Raw genomic sequence first — 7758 nt, forward strand, 5'->3', positions numbered from 1 at the left:
TGCCCAGACCCCAGGGATGTCATCAGAATGCCTCAAATCAGCTGATTGTCCTGTTTCTGGAAAGGGCGGGTGGGTTCAGGAGTGAGTTACTGGATGCTGCACCCCTCCCCGGATGGGGGTTGTGCCCAGTCGTCCTGCTGCAGAAGTCTGTGAACTGTCCTGGCCAGTCCTGGAGAGGGGATGCTATTTATTTTTATATCGTGTATATTTTGTCTGGTCTGCTGAGTCCCTGTCTCACTGAGAGCCACGCTTACCTCAGTAGTTAGTTGCATACCGTGTGTTGGATAATTTTTTTAAAGAACTTTTTAAAAAGCTTTTTGATCCTTGGAGGTCTGTAGATTTATTTCCATATGAACTGGTTATTTTGTATAAAGTACATTCTTAAAATAGCAAGGCTCTGATAAGTGTGAGTTGTGTGTGTCCTGTGTCACTTTTATCCTATCATGGGGCCATCTCCCATCAGAACAAATGTATGAATTAGGACCCAATGCCCTCTCCTGAAACGGCAGTCCCATCTCAGCCCCCTTGGTTCCTGGGGGCCAGGCAGGGTACTGATGGGACTGTGGGGCAGGCTCTGTAGACATCCTGGCTGGCTGGTGGGTTCAGGCAGTATAGGATCAAATCCTCTCCTTAGCCGGGCCTGTCCACACCCATCTTCTGTGTCCAGCCCAGAGCCCTCCTCCCCTCCCCAGGCCTTGGTACATACACCGTCCCAGACATATGTGTTACACATGGGTTTTGATCTCCCCAAACCCAGATTGGGGCTGCAGGTCAAGTGTGCAGCTGGGACAGCACCAGCCTGGAGCCCTGTGAGTTGCAGCAGCCAGAAGTAGGGGCTGCAGGTCTGAGTAGTACTTGCCTCCTTGCTCAGTGCTTGAGAAGAGGAGAATGGAGAGAAAGTTGCCACCTTGTTATCACTTAGCTACATCCTAAGACACCAAAATTCCTGCCCTATCTTATCCAAAATAACTGTTCTTAGAAGTAACTTTTCTCGGAAATCCTACCACAAATAGTCCCAGTCTCCAAGTGTGCTCTCCCCTAGGTTTACCACCATCGTGACTTCCAATTGTCAGATTGTCACCATTGATATATTATTGCTGTATCAGCTAACATGTTTGTGACCAGTCGTTACTGTTTGAAAACTGTTCACAGTGCAATCAATTCCCCATAAAAAGCATTTTTTCCCATAAAACATCAATCACATTTTGTTTATTTGGATTTCCATGTTTCTTGAAACAAAAAAATGAAATTTAAACTGAAAGCTGTTAGTCTAGAATTTGACATCATGTCTCATTTAGTCCTCTTGTCCCTTTTGCCCTAGAGGGACACGTGGTCGGGCCCTAGCCTGGCACCCTGTGCAGTCATGACATGTCGCTGGACCTGAGCAAACCAGCATCACATCCTGAATAAATGTAGACTTTGATTTCTAACCTTGATTCCCAACTGGAACGCCTCCTACTGTGACAGAATTCCCACACAAAGGCCAGAACATTGTGACAGTTTTAGCCAGTGATTGAATTATTTTAGGAGGAACTTGGCTCTTAGCTGAGTACCCTTTAGAGTGTTGCCCAGATTTACTTCCTTGAGATCAAAACAGTGTCTTCCACTGGTCAACTCTGTTTCCAAACCCAGCATGGAGGGTGGTGTTAAATCTAGCAATGTTACCATTTGGCATTTGCACTTGTTAAGCCCCAAGCACCATGCATGACACCAGCGGTATCCTCCTGTGAGCTGCTTGCCTCAGACTGCAGCGTGAAGAGAAATTGGGAAGGTCAAGGGACAGAAACCAGCTTTGACTTACCAGTGCACCTCAGTCTCAGAATTCTAATGAGACTTTCTTTTCTTCTTTCCCGGGCCAGGGATCAAACCCTAGCCACAGCAATGACCCGAGCTGCTGCACTGACAACGCGGGATCCTTAACCCACTGTGCCACAAGGGAACTCCTGGTGAAATTTCCCATTTTGACATTTGGAAACATCCAAAGATCTTCTCCTGTTAAACAGTAATGTCTTTTTGTCCCTAAAGCTATCCCTGTCATTGGGAGGAAAGGTGTCTTAATTAATGTTATAAACGCATAGCATGGTTTTTCCTTTGAGTTTTTAAGTCCCCTTTCTGCTACACCAAGGCTCACTTCTCTAGGAGCTTCCTTAGGCAATTTTAGCAAAAATAATCAGTGCAAGATGGGAAATACTTGGCCAAGAAGGCAGCTGGAAAAGCCCTGGATTTGGCTGTTGCATGCTGGGTACCCCACCCCTTTGCATCCCGAGAAGTCATCTGGCTTCTGGAAGCTTAGGTCTGATCCCCATTCCGGACAACAAATGACAAGACGGAGTGGCTGCTCTAGCCAATTAAGGCTGGATATGTTATGGTATTTTTTTGGTTTTAATTTTATGGCCATATAAGAGGCATATAGAAGTTGTTGGGCTAGGGATTGAATTCAAGCCACAGCTGCGACTTGTGGCAATGCCAGATCCTAACCCACTGTGCCACAGGGGGAACTTCTGGATGTTATGTTTTAAAGCCCTGGAATTGGTCCCTTGGGTTGTATGCAAGGCTTATGCTTTAGGAAGGAATTGAATTGGCAGTGGGAGGTGAGGACGCGTCCCAGCCCCAGGAACTGAGACGAAAACGAACGGACTCATATCGAGGTCTGGGTAAGTGTTTATTAAATGCCTTCTAGGTGCCTGGTGTTCACATTGTTAGTAACAGGGTGGAAGGAAAAATAGTCCACAAGGAGAGAAACAGTGCAGAAAAGCTATGCAGAAGCCAAGTGCAGGTTGACCTGATGGGGGAAGGAGTGTACCCTCCCTGGGGCGGCCCTGTGGCCCAAGGGCAGGGACCTCGTTTCAAGGCTGGTTTTCTTTGAGCCGTTGTTCGGTCTTGAGTTCCTCTCCCCCTCACCCCAGCTGCCCTCACTAGGCTGAACTAAAGCGATGCTGACAGAAGGCAGACACCACTCCAAGCAGAGAGCCCAGGGTGCCCCGGGCCTTGGGGGAGGTACCCCAGTGCGGTGTTCCCGCGTGCCTCTGGACAGCAGCCTCTCCTGGGGACTTGTTAGTGCAGATGCTGGCTCCCGGCCCAGGCTCCCTGGGTCAAAGTGAGGCAGCTCTCGGGGGTTTCCTGATGCAGGAAGTTTGGGGGCACCAGCCCCGAGGTACACTGACTTGAGCTGGTCACAGGTTCTGCTCATCACCCCACTCTGTTGTTGGCGTGGACTAAGGCCACATGCACCTTTCCTAAGGCTCGTGGAGAGACAGGGGCCGTGGACGGCGCAGAATTGAGGAGCTCCCTCACTGCCTATCTGCCCTGGCCTCCTGACACCCGCCTCTGTGCCACAACCACAGCTGCGGTTGCCGATCTTGGCTGCTCATCAGAGGTCTGAAAACCTAAACTTAAAAGAAATCAGATGCCTGGGTGCTGGGATCTTTCAGAGCTTTGCTGTTAACAGCTGTACAATCAGCACCGCAGGCCACACTCCAAACTCGCAGCTTCTGTTGCACACGAATCATCAGGGGATCTTGTTTAGAGGAGACCTCCCCAGGTGGGTGGTGTTGAGGCCCATGTTGAGCGAGTGCTGGCTGTGACCCGTCCCCTCCTCCCCACCTGCTCCTCGAACGTCCTCTGACTTCCGTGTGCTTTTCCAAATTTTCACTTTTTCTTTTTTTTTTTGGTAGCACCCATAACATGCGTAAGTTCCCAGGCCAGGGACTGAACCCTCACCACAGCAGCAACCCGAGGTGCAGCAGTGACAACGTTGGATCCTTAACCTGCTGAGCCACAAAACCCTCTTATATTTTTTCTTTTCTGCCAGTAATGTCCCCTCCCCAAAGCAAAGCCACCATGGCCTCTACTCCTGGCCACACCCCTCTCCTTCAGATGCCCCCTTTTGTTATAAAAATGAAAATTTTTTTTGGCTGCACCTGCAGCCTGTGGAAGACCCATAGCAACCTCAGCTCTTCCCAGAACTGGACTCAGCCAGGCCTCTCCCAGCCCCGTTCCCTCCCTTTCTCTCCTCTGGATGCCTCCTCCCTCCAGATGCATGACTTTTGCTTGTGATGCCAGTTGCTCTGTAGCAGACTGTTCACCTTTGATCCTCATATGCTCACGCCCTTTCAAATTGTGTCCTGCTGTTTTGTGATTTTGTTTGCCAACGTTTAAAATGTTCAGTTTACTTGCTGAACTGCTCACCTCTTTCTTTTCCTGGGCACACACTGGGGCAGGCTCTTAGGACCTGGTGAGGACAGAGGTGGGCATGGACCTTTTGTACAGGGAGCTCGGGTGGGGGGCCTGGGGGCACGGGGTGCTCTAGAGGTGCAAGGAGATCTGTGTTTGGACGTCCTAGCCAGGTAGGCAGGCCACAGAGAACACACACCCAGTCACCAACCCGGTGTAGCAAGGTGGCTCTGACATTAGCGATGTCTAAGGTTAAGGTGGACCATGTCACGTAGGGTTACAAATTTCTTCCTTCTGATAAGAAGTTTCAGGATCTACTCCCTTAGCAACTTTCCCGTAAACAACTTAGTGATGTTAATTTCGGTCACCAAGCTATGCTTTACATTCCAAGAACTTGGTTATCTTACAACTGGAACTTTGTACCTTCATCCAGTTCACTCACTCCCCACCTCCTGCCTCTGGTAACCACAAATCCCATCTCTTTCTCTGAGTTTGGGTTTTCTTGGATCCTGCAAATGAGCAAGATCATACAGTGTTTGTCTCTATGAGTATAATGCCCTTGAGGTATAGCCAAGTTGTTAACAGATGACAGGATTTCTTTCTGTGGCCGAGTCCTATTCTACTGTCTATAATAAACATACATACACCCCACCTTCCTTATCTATTCATCCACCCATGGACACTAGGTCGCTTCCGTGTCTTAGCTGTCGTGAATAATGCTGCTGTGAATGGGGGTACAGGTCAGCATATAAATCTGGAATGACTTTTCTTGGGAAAATACCCACTTTGCTCTCCCACCAACAGCACACAAGGGTCCCCCTTTCTCCACATACTGACACTCGTTTGTCTTTTTAGGGCTGAACCCGCAGCATATGTTGTTCCCCAGGCTAGGGGTTGAATCAGAGCTGCAGCTGCCGGGCTACACTACAACCACAGCAATGGCAGGAATCTGAGCCACATCTGTGACCTACACCACAGCGAGGCTGGATCCTTAACCCACTAAGCGAGGCCAGGAATTGAACCTGTATCCTCATGAATACCAGATTCTTTTCCACTGAGCCACAATGGGAATTATTTGTTGTCTTTTTGATTATAGGCATTCGGACAGGTTTCGGGTGATAGCTCATTGTGTTGTGTATGTTTGTTCTTGGCTGTGTATGCAGCATGTGGAAGTTCCCAGGCCAGAGATCAAACCCAGGCCACTGGAGTAACAATGCCAGATCTTTAACTGGTACATCACAGGGAACTCCATCATTGTGGTTTGATTTGCATTATCTTGAGAAAATGTCTACTCAGGTCCTTTCCCCACTTTTAAATCAGGAGTTGTATGAATTCCTTGTATATTTTGGATATTAGTCCCTTTACAGATATATGTTGGCAATTATTCCCATTCAGTAGGTTGCTTTTTCTTTTTGGCCACACTTGTGGCGTATGAGTTTGCAGGCCAGGTATGGAACCTGCACCATGGCAGCAACAGCACCTGATCCTTAACCCGCTGTGCGACAGAACTCCAGTTGCCTTTTCATCTTGACAATTTCTGTTCTGGAGCAGAAGCTCGAAGCTTTTCATTTGAATGCTGTCCCACTTGCTTATTGTTGCTTCTGTTGTTTGTGCTTTAGGTGACCAATGTTAAGGAACTTTCCCCCCTTTTCTTCTAGGAGTTGAATGATTACAGGCCTTATAAGATGGGGGGGGGGGGGGTTAGGATCTCTTTCTTTTTACGGCTGCACGTGCAGCATATGCAAGTTATCAGGATAGGGGTGGAAAAGGAGCTACAACTGAGCCCTCTGCCACAGGCACAGCAATGCCTGATCCAAGCCACATCTGCAACATTCACCGCAGCTATCAGCAATGTAGGATCCTTAACCCACTGAGCGAGGCCAAGGATCGAACCCATGACCTCACAGAGACAACGTCTGGTTCTTGGCCTGCTGAGCCACAACAGGAACTCCTGATTTTGTTGTGAATATCCAGTTTCCCCAGCACCATTTATGGCTGAGGTTGTCATTCCTCCACTGACTATTCCTGGCTGCCTTGTCAAACATGAGTCGACTGTAAATGCAGGGGTTTATTTCTGGGCTCTGGATTCTCTTGTGTTGATCCGTTTTCACGTTCATGAATTTAAACAAATCAATGACAGGCACCGGCTCTCTGTGCTTCCTGTTGCCTTGGTGACAGTTCTTAGGGCATCAGGAAGGATGGAATCCAACAGTGGGGTGTTTTCATTGTCCTGGTCTCAGCCTCCCTAGAAGTCTGTTTTAAACTTTGTCTCCTAAAGGGAACCCTCCTGCACTGTTGGTGGGAATATAAGCTGGTACAACCACTATGGAGAACAGTGGAGGCACCTTAGAAATCTATACATAGAACTACCCAGCATTCTCACTCTTGGGCATATATCTAGACAAAACTTTCCTTAAAAAAGACACACGCACCCGCATGTGTCACTGCCGCACGATTCACAATAGCCAAGACATGGAAACAACCCAAATGTCCATCGACAGATGACTGGATTAAGAAGACATGGTATATGTACACAATGGAATACTACTCAGCCATAAAGAATGAAACAATGCCATTTGCAGCAACATGGAACTAGAGACTCCTACTGAGTGAAGTCCATCAGAAAAAAAAAGACAAGTACCGTATGATATCACTTATGTGTGGAATCTAATACATGGCACAAATGAATCTTTCCACAGAAAAGAAAATCATGGACTTAGAAAATAGACTTGTGGTTGCCAAGGGGGAGGGAGTGAGGTGGATTGGGAGCTTGGGGTTAATAGATGCAGACTATTGCCTTTGGAATGGATTAGCAATGAGATCCTGCTGTGTAGCACAGGGAACTGTCTGGTCACTTAGGATGGAGCCTGATAATGGGAGAAAATAGAATGTGTACATGTATGTGTAACTGGATCACCATGCTGTACAGCAGAAATGATTGTATTGGGGAAATAAAAAATAAAAATAAACTTAGTTTCCTGTCTTTAAGGAGACCAAGCCTGAGGGCCAGGTGACTATTTACCCAGCCAGGTGAGAAGCAGCCAAGGTTAAACACCAAGGGAGGGTGAGTGGCCAGGGAGGGCCACAGGGCTCTTCAGTTGGACTGAAGGAGCCCAACTCTGGCACCCAAGAGCTACTGAAGATGCCTCAGTAGGATCTGAAGATGGAGGTGCTGGCCAGATGTGGCACTGGGTTATGCCAGGTGGTAGTCACCTGTCCCATGGAAATGCTCAAGATCCAGCCACAGGATGCCGGGCGCCTGGGTGAGGCCTCTCCCATCTTCACATGGCTCAGTAAAGGGCTGTCATCAGAACAGAGTTCCTCTACGTTCGGACTCATTTGCTAGACTGTGGTCCAGTCAGCTTTCCAGGTCAGTAGAAGCCTTTATGGTTACCATTCTAGATTCCAACATCTCCAGCTCTAGAACAAAGAGCAGGAGTGAGCATCTCGATTCAGGGGGATAGAGAACATCCCCATTTCCTCCGTGGTGCTGCCTTGACAGGCCTGACTCCCAGACTTTAAGAAGGGGCTCAGGAACAGCTCAGTCAACAGCAGTTATATTTTGCTACAGCAGTTGGCCTTCCG

This window comes from Phacochoerus africanus, chromosome 7 (assembly GCF_016906955.1).
Source record: "Phacochoerus africanus isolate WHEZ1 chromosome 7, ROS_Pafr_v1, whole genome shotgun sequence".
In the NCBI taxonomy this organism is placed as follows: Eukaryota; Metazoa; Chordata; class Mammalia; order Artiodactyla; family Suidae; genus Phacochoerus; species Phacochoerus africanus.